Source organism: Ranitomeya imitator, chromosome 5, assembly GCF_032444005.1.
Source record: "Ranitomeya imitator isolate aRanImi1 chromosome 5, aRanImi1.pri, whole genome shotgun sequence".
Taxonomy (NCBI): domain Eukaryota; kingdom Metazoa; phylum Chordata; class Amphibia; order Anura; family Dendrobatidae; genus Ranitomeya; species Ranitomeya imitator.
This window is the reverse complement of record NC_091286.1, coordinates 91,322,735-91,339,963: the sequence shown is the minus strand read 5'-3', so window position 1 is coordinate 91,339,963 and position 17,229 is coordinate 91,322,735.

The following is a 17,229-nucleotide window of genomic DNA, read 5'->3' as shown; positions in this document are numbered from 1 at the left end:
CACTGGCTGCTCCAGGTAAGTTTATCATTAACTAGGATCCCCAAGTCCTTCTCCCTGTCAGATTTACCCAGTGGTTTCCCGTTCAGTGTGTAATGGTGATATTGATTCCTTCTTCCCATGTGTATAACCTTATATAACTCATAAAAAAAACTTCTTCAAAATTGATTGGTATTATATTGCTCACCTATTGGGTATTACATCTTCTTGGGTGCATTTTGTTGCTATATAAGCCTAAAAAAAACTTGTTCAAAATGTATCAGCTTTATATTGCTCTCCTATGGATTATTTCGTGTTCTGGAGTCCATTTTGTTGGTATTAACCCATTAGTGACAGAACCAATTTTTTTAAATCTGACCAGAGTCACTTTATGTGTTAATAACTCTGGAATGCTTTCACAGTTCCCAGTGATTTTGAGAATGTTTTTTTCATGGCACATTATAATTTACGATAAAGGTAAATTTAGATCAATATGTTTTGTGTTTATTTATAAAAATATCAGAAATTTAATTTTTTTTAAATTAGCAATTTTCAAATTTTGAATGAATATCCCTTTAATCCAGATAGTCACACCACAGAAAAACATTAATAAATAACATTTCCCTCATGTCTGTTTTACATCAGCACCATTTTTAAAATGTTATTTTATTTTGCTGCATTTTATGAAGTTTAAAAATGTATCAGTAATTTTTCATTTTTTCAAGGAAATTTACAAAAAATTTTTTAACCCCTTCAAGACGAAGCCCTTTTTCGTTTTTGTGTTTTGGTTTTTCGCTCCCCTCCTTCCCAGAGCTATAACTTTTTTTACTTTTTTGTCAATATAGCCATGTCAGGGCATATTTTTTGCGTGACAAGTTGTACTTTTGAACGACACCATTGGTTTTACCATGTCTTGTACTAGAAAGCAGGAATAAATTCCAAAAGTGGTGACATTGCAAAAAAAGTGCAATCCCACACTGGTTTTTTGGTTGGCTTTTTTGCGAAGTTCACTAAATGCTGAAACTGACCTGGCATTGTGATTCTCCACATCATTACGAGTTCATAGACACCAAACATTTCTAGGTTGTTTTTTATCTAAGTGGTGAAAAAAAATTCCAAACTTTGCTAAAGAAAAAAAAAAACATTGCGCCATTTTCCGATACCATTTTTTGGGATCTCTGGTCGGGTGAGAGCTTATTTTTTGCGTGCCCAGCTGACGTTTTCAATTATACCACGTTTGTGCAGATACGTTCTTTTGATCGCCTGTTAATGCATTTTAATGCAATGTCGTGGCGACCAAAAAAATGTAATTCTGGCATTTTGAACTTTTTTCTCGCTACGCCGTTTAGCGATCAGGTTAATGCTTTTAATTAAATGATAGATCGGGCGATTATGAACTTGATACCAAATATGTGTATGTTTGTTTTTTTATTGTTTTATTTTGAATGGGATGAAAGGGGGGTGATTTAAACTTTTAGATTTTTTTTATTTTTTTCATATTTTTTAAAACATTTTTTTTTTTACTTTTTCCATGCTTCAATAGCCTCCATAGGAGGCTAGAAGCTGGCACAACTGGATCGGCTCAGCTACATAGGAGCGATCATCAGATCACTCCTATGCAGCTGAATTACAGGCTTGCTATGAGCGCCGACCACAGGGTGGCGCGCACAGCAAGCCGGCATCAACAACTATAGAGGTCTTAAGGAGACCTCTGGTTTTTATGCCGATGCATCACTGACCCCCGATCTCATGACGGGGTCATCGATAAGCACATTTCCGACCCGATGGCTGGAAGCGGTAGTTAATGCCGCTGTCAGCATTTGGATCGCGATTCCACCTGCCGCTATTGCGTGAACATGTCAGCTGTACAAAACAGCTGACATGTCGTGACTTTGATGTGGGCTCAGCGCCGGAGCCCACGTCATAGTGGGAGACACGACATGCGCCATACTAGTATGGCGCATGTCGTGAAGGGGTTAAGGAACCATCCAGGTTTGAAGTGACTTTGGGAGTCCTATATATTTGAAAACCCCCAAAAGTGATACCATTTTAAGAACAGCACCCCTCAACATATTGAAAACTGCTGTCAGGTAGTTTTTTTACCCTTCAGGTGATTTTCAGGAATTAATGCAAAGTGACATGATAGGAATGAGAAAGTGTATTTTTACCACCTAAATGTCGCTAACTTCTCAACAGGCTACTATAGCCGGCAGCCACTAAGGCTGCTATGAATTGCCATGGTAAACATCAGGACCACACGATCATGATCTCATGGTGACGATGGGCATAAAGAGGAAGACCCCCACACGCTGTTAAACATTTATATAATATAGTCACTATTGACAGTGGCATCTAAGGGGTTAAACAGATATGGATGTGACAACACTGATCATGGCTGGTGCAGCAAGTTGTCAGCTATAGTGTACAGCAGACAGCTGCTGGATTGTCACCTGCATGGGGATGCTATTCTCTTATATCTCTGGTCAGTAAAAAGACGTATCGGTGGTCATCAAAAAACTTGATCAAAAGTGTATTGGTGTTATATTTCTGTCTCATAGACTATTCCTTGGTCTGGATTAAATTTCATTGGTATATAACCCTCAAAAAACTTGTTCAAAATTTATCGGTGTTATATTGCTCACCTGTTATATTGCTCGTGCTCGCCCATAAGATATTACATCTTCTTGAGTACATTTCATTGCTATATAAGCCTCAAAAAACTTGGTCAAAATTTATCGGTATTATATTACTCACCCATAGAATATTCCATTATCTGGAGTCCATTTTGTTTTTATAAAAGCCTCAGAAAAATTGTTCAAAAATGTATCAGTATTATCTTTGTTGCCCGTAGACTATTCCGTGGTCGTGGCTACATTTCCTTGGTATAAAAGCCTCCAAAAACTTGTTTAAAAATGGATCGGTATTATATTACATTTTATTGGAATATAACCCTCAAAAAAGTCTTCAAAAACTTAGGCTGTGTGCCCACGTTGCATATTTGGTGCATTTTTGTCTTGTTTTTTCTTTGCATACTTGTCGCAAAACCTGAAGCCAGCAGAGTGAATGAGAAAACTGACGTGTCATGCAAATGTTGAGTATTTTTGAGTTGGTGCAGAATGTAATCTGGTGCATGTCGGCTCTCTGTTCATTTTTTCCCTGTGTTTTTCACCATTGACTTCAGTCAAATCAACAAAAAATGAAGGCAAACTGTATCAAAAAACGCTGCAAAATGCACTAAAAATGTTTGTTTTGCAGCTGTGTTTTTCCTGCCAAGAGATGCATAAATGGTGCAGAAATTTTGCACAACGTGTGCACATACCCTTCTCAGTATTATATTGCTCACCCCTAGACTATTCGGTGGCCCTGAGTACATTTCCTTGTTGTACAACCCTCAAAAGTACACAGCCTTTATGTGTCTAGGAGTACAATACATGACAATTTCAACAGAATGTGTTTGAGGCCCTCCTCTATGTCAAATACAGAGATCATGCTTTTTAGACACAATAACACATTCAGCAAATACAGTATACAGTAAAATTCTTAGAATTCTCCAAAATGAGTTGACCATGAACTTTCCGAGGGTGATATCAGTTAACAGGAATAAAAGGTAAGAGAAGTTTTCTGGAAGTAAATTATTTACGCATGATACCAGACATTGATTAGGAACATTGACTAAAAAAGCTTCATTGAGAATGAGTGTACTTCACACTGTTAATCATAAACTATACGGGAAGTTTTCATCAACTAAAAATGTTCACTTGCATCATATTAGATATAAGTTCTGGTTATGTATAGATTTTCCATATCTTCGGCCATGAAACACGAGCTGTGCTTGTGTGAGTATGCCTATGGAGCAGTATGCTGAAGTCAGGAGATCAGGTTGTCGGGCCGGGTTTTCTGATTCCGGCACAGTCTGTTTCCCAAAAGTGTGAAATGTTCCTAACTGTCTTTTACTTTAGGACAGTTTGAAATGGTCTGTATACAGGGACCAGGCTTAGGTTACTTTCACACCAGCGTCGTACTCGGCCCGACGCATACTGTGGAAGCGTCGCACAACGGGGGCAGCAAAAGCATTTTTCCAGCGCATCTGCTGCCCCATTGTGAGTTGCGGGGAGGTGGGGGCGGAGTTCCGGCTGGAAGTGGCAGACACGACGCTCAAAATAACGTTGCAAGCAACATTTTTTTGTTCAAATGGTCCGCCACAACACGAAGCAACCGTCGCATGACAGTTGCGACGTGTGGCAATGCGTCGCAATGCGTCGCTAATACACGCCTATGGAGAAAAAACGCATCCTGCAGACAACTTTGCAGGATGCGTTTTTTCTGCAAAACGACGCATTGAGACGTGCAGTGCACGACGCTATTGTGAGAGTAGCCTTAGCTTGTAAGACCGAAACCGTTCACTGCTTATGAACTAGTTAGCTTAGATCGGAAGACCCAAACCATTCGCTGCCGGAAACAGCTATGTTCGGGAGACTCAATAATCAGGCAGATGTTATGGATATGTGTTATGGCTGGCAATCAGGCAACACAGCGTGCAGCAATCAGCGCACATACAGTGATATGGCAATAACCCAAAACAATAGGACGAGCTCTGAGACGTGGAATCTCTGTAGACTGCAGTACCTGATCTATCCTCACACAACTATAAGCAGCAGTGGATTGCGCCTATCACTACCTATGCAACTCGACACCGCCTGAGGAGCTGACTAGCCTGAAGATAGAAATACAAGCCTGACTTACCTCAGAGAAATACCCCAAAGGAATAGGCAGCCCCCCACATATAATGACTGTTAGCAAGATGAAAAGACAAACGTAGGAATGAAATAGATTCAGCAAAGTGAGGCCCGATATTCTAGACAGAGCGAGGATAGCAAAGAGAACTATGCAGTCTACAAAAAACCCTAAAACGAAAACCACGCAAAGGGGCAAAAAGACCCACCGTGCCGAACTAACAGCACGGCGGTGCACTCCTTTGCTTCTCAGAGCTTCCAGCAAAAGTTAATAGCAAGCTGGACAGAAAAAACAGAAAACAAACTAGAAGCACTTATCTAGCAGAGCAGCAGGCCCAAGGAAAGATGCAGTAGCTCAGATCCAACACTGGAACATTGACAAGGAGCAAGGAAGACAGACTCAGGTGGAGCTAAATAGCAAGGCAGCCAACGAGCTCACCAAAACACCTGAGGGAGGAAGCCCAGAGACTGCAATACCACTTGTGACCACAGAAGTGAATTCAGCCACAGAATTCACAACAGTACCCCCCCCTTGAGGAGGGGTCACCGAACCCTCACCAGAACCCCCAGGCCGACCAGGATGAGCCATATGAAAGGCACGAACAAGATCTGGGGCATGGACATCAGAGGCAAAAACCCAGGAATTATCTTCCTGAGCATAACCCTTCCATTTGACCAGATACTGGAGTTTCCGTCTAGAGACACGAGAATCCAAAATCTTCTCCACAATATACTCCAATTCCCCCTCCACCAAAACAGGGGCAGGAGGCTCCACAGATGGAACCATAGGTGCCACGTATCTCCTCAACAACGACCTATGGAATACATTATGTATGGAAAAGGAGTCTGGGAGGATCAGACGAAAAGACACCGGATTGAGAATCTCAGAAATCCTATACGGACCAATAAAACGAGGTTTAAATTTAGGAGAGGAAACCTTCATAGGAATATGACGAGAAGATAACCAAACCAGATCCCCAACACGACCACATCATGCAAATTATGCAGTACCAGAAAGCGAATAACTTCCTGATGTGCAGGAGCAATGCACATGGTCAGCTGGGCCCAGTACTGAGGCTTATTCTTGGCCAAAGGTGTAGCATCAATTCCTCTCAACGGAATAGGACACCGCAAAGGCTCCAAGAAAAATCCACAACGTTTAGCATAATCCAAATCCATCAGATTCAGGGCAGCGCCTGAATCCACAAACGCCATGACAGAATACGATGACAAAGAGCACATTAAGGTAATGGACAAAAGGAATTTGGACTGTACAGTACCAATAACGGCAGAGCTATCGAACCGCCTAGTGCGTTTAGGACAATTAGAAATAGCATGAGTAGAATCACCACAATAGAAACACAGTCTGTTCAGACGTCTGTGTTCTTGCCGTTCTACTTTAGTCATAGTCCTGTCGCACTGCATAGGCTCAGGTTTACTCTCAGACAATACCGCCAGATGGTGCACAGATTTACGCTCGCGCAAGCGACGACCGATCTGAATGGCCAAGGACATAGACTCATTCAAACCAGCAGGCATAGGAAATCCCACCATTACATCCTTAAGAGCTTCAGAGAGACCCTTTCTGAACAAAGCCGCTAGTGCAGATTCATTCCACAGAGTGAGTACTGACCATTTCCTAAATTTCTGACAATATACTTCTACATCATCCTGACCCTGGCATAAAGCCAGCAGATTTTTCTCAGCCTGATCCACTGAATTAGGCTCATCGTAAAGCAATCCCAGCGCCTGGAAAAATGCATCAACATTACTCAATGCAGAATCTCCTGGTGCAAGAGAAAACGCCCAGTCCTGTGGGTCGCCGCGCAAAAAAGAAATAATAATCAAAACCTGTTGAATAGGATTACCAGAAGAATGAGGTTTCAAGGCCAAAAATAGCTTACAATTATTTCTGAAGCTCAGGAACTTAGTTCTGTCACCAAAAAACAAATCAGGAATCGGAATTCTTGGTTCTAGCATCGATTTCTGATCAATAGTATCTTGAATCTTTTGTACATTTACAACGAGATTATCCATTGAGGAGCACAGAGCCTGAATATCCATGTCCACAGCTGTGTCCTGAAGCACTCTAATGTCTAGGGGAAAAAAAAGACTGAAGACAGAGCTAAGAAAAAAAAATGCTGTCAGGATTTCTTTTTTCCCTCTATTGGGAATCATTGGTGTGGCTCCTTGTACTGTTATGGCTGGCAATCAGGCAACACAGCGTGCAGCAATCAGCGCACATACAGTGATATGGCAATAACCCAAAACAATAGGACGAGCTCTGAGACGTGGAATCTCTGTAGACTGCAGTACCTGATCTATCCTCACACAACTATAAGCAGCAGTGGATTGCGCCTATCACTACCTATGCAACTCGACACCGCCTGAGGAGCTGACTAGCCTGAAGATAGAAATACAAGCCTGACTTACCTCAGAGAAATACCCCAAAGGAATAGGCAGCCCCCCACATATAATGACTGTTAGCAAGATGAAAAGACAAACGTAGGAATGAAATAGATTCAGCAAAGTGAGGCCCGATATTCTAGACAGAGCGAGGATAGCAAAGAGAACTATGCAGTCTACAAAAAACCCTAAAACGAAAACCACGCAAAGGGGCAAAAAGACCCACCGTGCCGAACTAACAGCACGGCGGTGCACTCCTTTGCTTCTCAGAGCTTCCAGCAAAAGTTAATAGCAAGCTGGACAGAAAAAACAGAAAACAAACTAGAAGCACTTATCTAGCAGAGCAGCAGGCCCAAGGAAAGATGCAGTAGCTCAGATCCAACACTGGAACATTGACAAGGAGCAAGGAAGACAGACTCAGGTGGAGCTAAATAGCAAGGCAGCCAACGAGCTCACCAAAACACCTGAGGGAGGAAGCCCAGAGACTGCAATACCACTTGTGACCACAGAAGTGAATTCAGCCACAGAATTCACAACAGATATGTTGATCAAAACGGTAAACAGCTGTTTCCAAAAGAAACCAGAACATTTATGAATGCAAATCTGAACAATGCGGTTTAAATGGAGCTGCCCACAGCAAACAAAGCACAGATTTTATTTTTAAAAAGATTTTTTAAAAATAGATTTTTTTTATATAGTTTTGACAAATCTGGTAGTTAGACCATAACTCAAGATCAATGTACATTCAGAATGCAAGATATAGAGAAGGAAATGTATCATTGTCCCTACACCATGCCATAGTTTGTGACTTTTCTTACTTTTCCATCTGTCCACACCACTTTTCTTAACCCCTTTCTGACCTCGGACGGGATAGTACGTCCGAGGTCAGAAGCCCCTCTTTGAAGCGGGCTCCGGCGGTGAGCCCGCACCAAAGCCGGGACATGTCAGCTGTTTTGAACAGCTGACATGTGCCTGCAATAGGCGCGAGCAGAATCGCGATCTGCCCGCCCCTATTAACTAGTTAAATGCCGCTGTCAAACGCAGACAGCGGCATTTAACTACCGCATCCGGCCGGGCGGCTGGAAATGACGGCATCGCCGACCCCGTCACATGATCGGAGGTCGGCGATGCTTCTCCATTGTAACCATAGAGGTCCTTGAGACCTCTATGGTTACTGATCACCGGTAGCTGTGAGCGCCACTCTGTGGTCGGCGCTCACAACACACCTGCAATTCTGCTACATAGCAGCGAACAGCAGATCGCTGCTATGTAGCAGAGGCGATCGTGCTGTGCCTGCTTCTAGCCTCCCATGGAGGCTATTGAAGCATGGCAAAAGTAAAAATAAATAAGTAAAAAAATGTGAAAAAAATAAAAAAATATAAAAGTTTAAATCACCCCCCTTTCGCCCCAATCAAAATAAATCAATAACAAAAAATCAAATCTACACATATTTGGTATTGCCATGCTCAGAATCGCCCGATCTATCAATTAAAGAAAAGTATTAACCTGAAAAAATTGAAACGCCAGAATTACGTTTTCTTGGTCGCTGCGACATTGCATTAAAATGCAATAACGGGCGATCAAAAGAACGTATCTGCACCAAAATGCTGTCATTAAAAATGCCATCTCGGCACGCAAAAAATAAGCCCTCATCCGACCCCAGATCATGAAAAATGGAGACACTACGAGTATCGGAAAATGGCACCATTGTTTGTTTTTTTTAGCAAAGTTTGGAATTTTTTTTCACAACTTAGGTAAAAAATAACCTAGTCATGTTAGGTGTCTATGAACTCGTACTTACCTGGAGAATCATAATGGCAGGTCAGTTTTAGCATTTCATGAACCTAGCAAAAAAGCCAACCAAAAAACCAGTGTGGGATTGCACTTTTTTTGCAATTTCACCGCACTTGGAATTTTTTTCCCGTCTTCTAGTACATGACATGCTAAAATCAATGATGTCATTCAAAAGTACAGCTTGTCCTGCAAAAAATAAGCCCTCACATGGCCAAATTGACGGAAAAATAAAAAAGTTATGGCTCTGGGAAGGAGGGGAGTGAAAAACGAACACGGAAAAACGAAAAATCCCAAGGTCATGAAGGGGTTAAAAGTGAGAAGAACTTATTGGGTCACCAACAATCTGACAAATGTATTATATAAGGGCAGCACGGTGGCGCAGTGGTTAGCACAACAGCCTTGCAGCGCTGGAGTCCTGGGTTCAAGCCCCACTAAGGACAACATCTGCAAAGAGTTTGTAAGTACTCTCTGTGTTTGCGTGGGTTTCCTCCGGGCACTCCGGTTTCCTCCCACATTCCAAAGACATACTGACAGGGAATTTAGATTGTGAGCCCCAATGGGGACAGCAATGATAATGTGTGTAAAGCGCTGCGGAATATGTTAGCGCTAAATAAAGATTATTATTATTATGTCAGGTTTTATTTATTTTCATGTATGGTGTGTGCTGCGCCTGTCTTAGAAAAAGGCATGAGAGGCGCATTTTTCTCCATTGAGCTTTTTGAGCATAACAAATTTCCTCACGGTATGAAACAGGATTTATATATTTGTTTTTAGATATATTTCTGTGAATATTTTTATGCTACCTATATGTGTGTTCAAAAGTTAAATAAGCTTTTTTTACAATATTAAAATATTAGGTAGAGTCTTATTTGACTGTCATGCTAAAAAAAAAAGATATGGCTTAGATAAATTAGTTACTTGAGTAGTCACAAGGTCACTATATATCTTTGCCAGCTGCTTGCTTAATCAAAGTTTAAGTAAAGACAAGGTCACTTTTGGCAACTTCCATATTACATAATAACTGTTATTATTGCAACATTTAGCACTATTCAGGTCTTTGATCTCTGTGTTGTGCAAAACTTGTAAAACCGTTGTTTGTAATATTTAAAAAAAAACACACAGTATTTTATAAATTAACCACTTACAGACCTGACAATTTTCAGATACTGTGCTTTTGTTGTTTCCTCCCCCACCTTGTTTCAAGAGCCAAAGCTTTTTTTTTACTTTCTATCGATATAGCTACATGAGAGTTTGTTTTTTGTTAGACAAGTTGTATTTTTGAATGACATTAATTTTACTGTACAATGAACTGTAAAAATGAGAAAAAAAATTATGCTGTAGTTAAAATGTGAACAAACGCAATTCTGCCATTGTTTTTTGGGTTTCGTTTTAATGTTGTTCATAGAAAAAAATTACTTAGAAGCATGATTATTCAAATTAGTAAAATTACATCAATTCCAAACTTGTACAGTTTTTTTTATTTAGTCTTGAAAAAGAATTTTGACGCTGGTATAGAAAAACATTTTTTGTTTGTGTTGCCATTTTTATTGCAAGAATCAGCAAAGAAGCAATTGAAATACCACTGTCAGAGATTGTCAACGTCATTTAAATGGTTAAACTGCAGTTACAAGCAGATATTAGATATGTAGCACAGCGGGCATTTGCCTAGTAGAAAGCAGGCTAAGCTCCTGTGCCTGGTTCATGCTTTCCTTAACAACCTATGACAAAAATGTTCATCATACTGTAAGTTGTTAAATAATTAAAAGGTTTGAGTAAAGAAGGTAGAAAAATAAAATAAAAAAAAAACAAATTAAACCCTTATCTCAGTAAATCAGAATACTTTATAACACCAGCTTCAAAAATGATTTTAAAATCCAAAATGTTGGCCTAATGAAATGTATGTTCAGTAAATGCACTCAATACTTGGTTGGGGCTCCTTTTGCATCAATTGCTGCATCAATGCGGTGTGGTATGGAGGCGATCAGCCTGTGGCACTGCTGAGGTGTTATGGAAGCCCAGGTTGCTTTGATAGCAGCCTTCAGCTTGTCTGCATTGTTGGGTCTGGTGTCTCTCATCTTCCTCTTGACAATACCCCATAAATTCTCTATGAGGTTAAGGTCAGGCAAGTTTGTTGGCCAATCAAGCACAGTGATACTGTTGTTTTTAAACCAGGTATTGATACTTTTGGCAGTGTGGACAGGTGCCAAGTCCTGCTGGAGAATGAAATTTCCATCTCCAAAAACCTTGTCAGCAGAGGGAAGCATAAATTGCTCTAAAATTTCCTGGTAGACCACTTAGCAAAGACTTTGCCCTGTCCTGGACTGCCTCATACCTTTCCGACTGCACATTTAGCGTTTCCCACTCCCACCCAACCTCCTCATCCCTCCCTTTCTCTGTTGGTGTCCCTCAAGGCACTTTCCTGGGCCCCCACTTTTTTACATCTATACCCTTGGCTAGGAAAACTCATAAGGTCTTATGGCTTCCAGTGCCACCTGAATGCGTCTGACACTCAGATCTACCTCTCTTGCCCAGATGTCACCTCCCTGCTCTCCAGAAGTCTATCAGCCATACCCTCCTTCTTCACCTCTCGCTTCCTAAAACACAATGTAGACAAAACCGAACTCATCATCTTTCCTCCATCTCACGTTTCTCCCGTACCCGATCTATCTATTATGGTAAACAGCATCACAATCTCTCTCGCACCTGTAATCCGCGTCTTCGAAGTAACTCTCAACTCTGCCCTGTCCTTCAAACCGCACGTCCAAACTCTTGCCACCTCCTGTCGCCTCCAACTCAAAAATATTGCCAGAATCCATCCCTTCCTCTGCCTCAATCTACTAAAACTCTTGTGCATGCTCTCATCATCTCCCGCCTTGACTACTGCAACATCCTCCTCTGTGGCCTCCCCGCTAACTCTCTTGCACCACTCCTGTCTGTCCTCAACTCTGCTGCCCGGCTAATCCACCTCTCTTCTTGCTACTACCCTGTTTCTTTCCTCCTCAAATCCTCCACTGGCTCCCAATTCCCCAGCAAATCTAGTTAAAACTACTAACACTGATCTACAAAGCCATCCACAACCTGTCGCCTCCCTATATCTCTGAACAAATCTCCCAATATCTTCCCTAACACAATTCTCCCAAGACCTCCTACTCTCCTCCACACTTAATCATTCCTCACATAACCGCCTCCAAGATTTCTCCCTAATATCTCTCTTCCACTGGAATTCCACGCCTCAACACATCTGATTATCCACCACCCTTGGATCCTTCAGACGAAACCTAAAAACCCATCTCTTCAGGAAAGCCTGCAGCCTGCAATAACCATTCTGCCGCCTCCCCATCACCTGAGCTGCCGCCTCACCACAACCAGAGCTTCTGCACCCCCGCCCTTATGTCTCTTACCCATTATCCCATAGAATGTATGTCCGCAAGGACAGAGTCCTCTCCCCTTTGTACCAGTCTGTTATTGTAGATTTGTTTACTGTAAACAATATCTATAACTCTGTATGTAACCCCTTTCTCATGTACAGCACCATGGAATTAATGGTGCTATATAAATAAATAATAATAATAACAGTTCAGTTCTTTTTCTGCTTGGCCCACGTAAGACACTGTATTATTATTATTGTACAACATTGTATATTGGTCATGAGTGGCTTGACACAAGGAATGCGACACTTGTAGACGAGATCCTTGATACATTTGTGTCTGGTGGCTCTTGAAGCAATGACTCCAGCAGCAGTCCACTCCTTGAGAATTTCCCCCAAATTTTTGAATGGTCTTCTCTTAACAATCCTTTCAAGGCTGCTTGTACACCTTTTTCTGCCACGCTTTTTCCTTCCACTCAATTTTCCATTAATGTGCTTGGATACAGCACTCTGTGAACAGCCAGCTTCTTTAGTGGCGGTTCTTTTGTGGCTTACCCTCCTTGTGGAGTGTGTCAATGACTGCCTTCTGGACATCTATCAAGTCAGCAGTCTTCCCCGTGATTATTGAGCCTACTGAAACAGACTAAGGGACATTTTTAGAAGCTTTGGAAGCCTTTGCAAGTGTTTTTTGTTAATTATTCTAATTTACTGAGATAATAACTTTTGGGTTTTTATTGGCTGTAAACCATAATCATCAACATAAACAGAAATAAACACTTGAAATAGATCACTTTTGTAATGACTCTATATAATATATGAGTTTCACTTTTTGTATTGAAGAACTGAAATAATCTAACTTTTTGATGATTTTCTAATTTTGTGAGAATTACCTGTATGTTTAACTCTGAAACGCTGCAAGCTGCACAGGAGACTATTCGGACAGGTGGGTCCTTGGTGGCTTCTCCCCATCTTCTCCCCTGGAGTGATAGGTCTTTCATTGTACACATACATAAGGAGAGACCTGTCAATCTCTGGCAGAAGATAGAGAGAAGCCATCAGGGATCCGACCGGCGTGACTAGCCTCCCTTGTGGCTCGGGCATTGGCTGCTTTTATACTATGTTCTTCTCTGAAACGCTGCAGCATTTCAGAGACAAAGGGGTTTTTCCCTGAACAAAAGATCATTTAAATGAATACTTCTTATAATATATAATTATAAAAAATTTCCACAATTGGATGTGTTTAAATAAAATGTTCCTGTGCTAAGATAATCTTAGAAATGTGCCCCTGCTGTGTACTGTGTAATAGCTGTGTATCTTGGCAAGCAATTGTCAATAATGTACTGTATATCTTAAAAAAATAAGTGTGCATAGTCTGGTCAAGTGTCATCCTAATGGAGAGTGAATTAGTGTTCCACAATAAAGCTTTTAGCTTCATTGCTTGAATCCTGGTTTAAGGAAATCACTTGAAAATATGGACCTCAATATATACAAAAAAAGGTAGTCTACAATTTAGTCAAAAATATGTAAAAAATATTGTGCAATCCTCTAGTGATGGCAACCAGATTTTTAGATACTAGGGGTGTTCTTTATTGTAGGACATAATGGGACATAGCAAGATAACCATGAGATGTAACATAGTAACATAGTAACATAGTTAGTAAGGCCGAAAAAAGACATTTGTCCATCCAGTTCAGCCTATATTCCATCATAATAAATCCCCAGATCTACGTCCTTCTACAGAACCTAATTGTATGATACAATATTGTTCTGCTCCAGGAAGACATCCAGGCCTCTCTTGAACCCCTCGACTGAGTTCGCCATCACCACCTCCTCAGGCAAGCAATTCCAGATTCTCACTGCCCTAACAGTAAAGAATCCTCTTCTATGTTGGTGGAAAAACCTTCTCTCCTCCAGACGCAAAGAATGCCCCCTTGTGCCCGTCACCTTCCTTGGTATAAACAGATCCTCAGCGAGATATTTGTATTGTCCCCTTATATACTTATACATGGTTATTGGATCGCCCCTCAGTCGTCTTTTTTCTAGACTAAATAATCCTAATTTCGCTAATCTATCTGGGTATTGTAGTTCTCCCATCCCCTTTATTAATTTTGTTGCCCTCCTTTGTACTCTCTCTAGTTCCATTATATCCTTCCTGAGCACCGGTGCCCAAAACTGGACACAGTACTCCATGTGCGGTCTAACTAGGGATTTGTACAGAGGCAGTATAATGCTCTCATCATGTGTATCCAGACCTCTTTTAATGCACCCCATGATCCTGTTTGCCTTGGCAGCTGCTGCCTGGCACTGGCTGCTCCAGGTAAGTTTATCATTAACTAGGATCCCCAAGTCCTTCTCCCTGTCAGATTTACCCAGTGGTTTCCCATTCAGTGTGTAATGGTGACATTGATTCCTTCTTCCCATGTGTATAACCTTACATTTATCATTGTTAAACCTCATCTGCCACCTTTCAGCCCAAGTTTCCAACTTATCCAGATCCATCTGTAGCAGAATACTATCTTCTCTTGTATTAACTGCTTTACATAGTTTTGTATCATCTGCAAATATCGATATTTTACTGTGTAAACCTTCTACCAGATCATTAATGAATATGTTGAAGAGAACAGGTCCCAATGTGTGGCAGGGTTTCTCAACTTTGTAAAGACATAAGCTGTAATGTTTGTGCCAAGCTCAAATGGAGTTGTTTGTCACCTAAAAAATTTAGTCAGGGAGGACCAGTGGTGGTTTGCCAAAAGTTTCACCCAACTGCGTTATATAATGTTGTAGAAGTAGAGTGGCTAATACCATACATTTTTGGCTACAATAATAATTGGCGTGATTATTTGTGTTAGATGACCGGAAGCTTAATAAGTAAACTCTTAGTAGGGATAGGAATTACCACAATTGCATAAGTGCAGGATTTTTTTAACTCTAAGGACTCACTCACTTGGCCGTCATGCGAGAGAATCGGCCTCATAATGTCACTCAGATCAAACTCTGTCAGAGTTTGATATGAGTGTCACCTTAGTGTGATCTGTTTCTCTCACATGAGAGAACCATAGCACAGGTGTGGAGAAGACGGAGAACGTAATTTTTCCATCTTCTCAATTCTCTCTGTGGTAATTGGATTGCACTCGGATGACATCAGTCCAATGTTTCACATGCACTTATAGACTTGTATGGGTGCACAGGACCGATTATCGGATGATCTTGGAGAATGTTGCTATTGTTTTCTCATGCTGAATCAGCATGAGGAAATAATTGCAGATATGGAATACACCATAGTATAACATTGGGCCAAGTGCTATCGGATAAACCATGCATACGGTAGTGTGAACCAGCCCTTAAAGAGAGTGTTTATATGGTAGCTGGACATTGTGACATTTCTAAATGGTTTAGGAGGCTTGCAAGCGCTTATTAGATACAAGTAATGTGGGATATGTAAGGAGAAAAAATGAGACCATGAATTGGAAAAACTTTGGTAGAAGACCAAGCACTTTTCATAGTTACAAAATAAAGCTGTTCTGTAGATTGCTTTCAAATCAGGCATTACAGATGGTACTGGTGATTTACCTTACACTGCAAGCAGAACACAAACACAGCGCTGACTGACTGTTCCACATGAGTCAAAAACAACAAAACACAAATTAGGAGGTGGAAATCTAAATGAACACTTACATCTTTTGTCTAGAATGTGGCAATCAAAAATACATTGAGAATGCTGAGAAAAAAAAATCTATTGCAAACACAAGCTAAGGGCAAAAGTTAGTAGTTCACACATATTTTCTAGAGTTCATTCCCATAGATATATAGAGAAATTTAGTTAAATGAACATACACAATGTAATATGGTGAAAATCCATGAATAAAAAGAACATAACAAATGTACAGTAATTACAGTCAAATTCTATTATTCTAATACACATAACTCTGCCAATATTGTATGTGACAAAATTAGTCTCTTGCTAAATGAATAGCAAATAATTTTCTATTAATTCATCACTTTTTACTAGATATGACTAGAATAGAGAGGAACTTGACCTCCTGCCATTTATAGTACTTTATATTTTTGTTTACTACCTATACAGTGCCTTGAAAAAGTATTCATTTCCATGAACTTTTCCATATTTTTTCATGTTATACCCACAAAAGTAAATGTTTTTTCTTATTTAGATTTTATCTGATATACCAACACAAAGCAGCAGGTATTTGTGAAGTGTAAAGCAAATGATACATGTTTTTCTCATTATTTTAAAGCTATAAATATGAAAATTGTGATATACATTTGTATTCAGCGCCCCTGAGTCAACACTATGTAGGACCACCTTTCTCTGCAATTACTACTGCAAGTCTTTTTAGGTATGTCTCTACCAGCTTTGCACATCTAGAGGCTGAAATTGTTGCCCATTCCTCTTTGCAAACTAGTTCTAGCTCTGTAAGATTGGATGGAGGCATCTGTGAACAGCCTTTTTCAATTATTGCCACAGATTTTCAATGATATTTAGGTCTGGACTTTGACTTGGCCATTCAAACACATGAGTATGCTTTGATCAAAACTGTTTCAATGTAGCTCTGGCAGTATGTTTAGGGTCGTTGTCGTGCTATAAGGTGATCCTATGCCCCAGTCTCAAGTCTTTTGCAGCCTCTAACAGGTTTTCCTCCAGGATTGCTCTTTATTTAGCTCCATCCAACTTCTTATTAACTCAGAACAGCTTCTCTGCCCCTGCTGAAGAAAACAATCCCTACAGTCTGATGCTGCCACTACCATGTTTGACTGTGGGGATAGTGTTTTCAGAGTGATGAGCAGTGCTAGTTTTCTGCCACACATAGCATTTTGCATTTAGTCCAAAAAGTTCTGCTTTAGTCTCATCTGACAAGAGCACCTTCTTCCACATGCTAGCTATGTCTCCTACATGGCTTTTTACAAACTCTAAACAGGATTTCATATAGCTTGCAT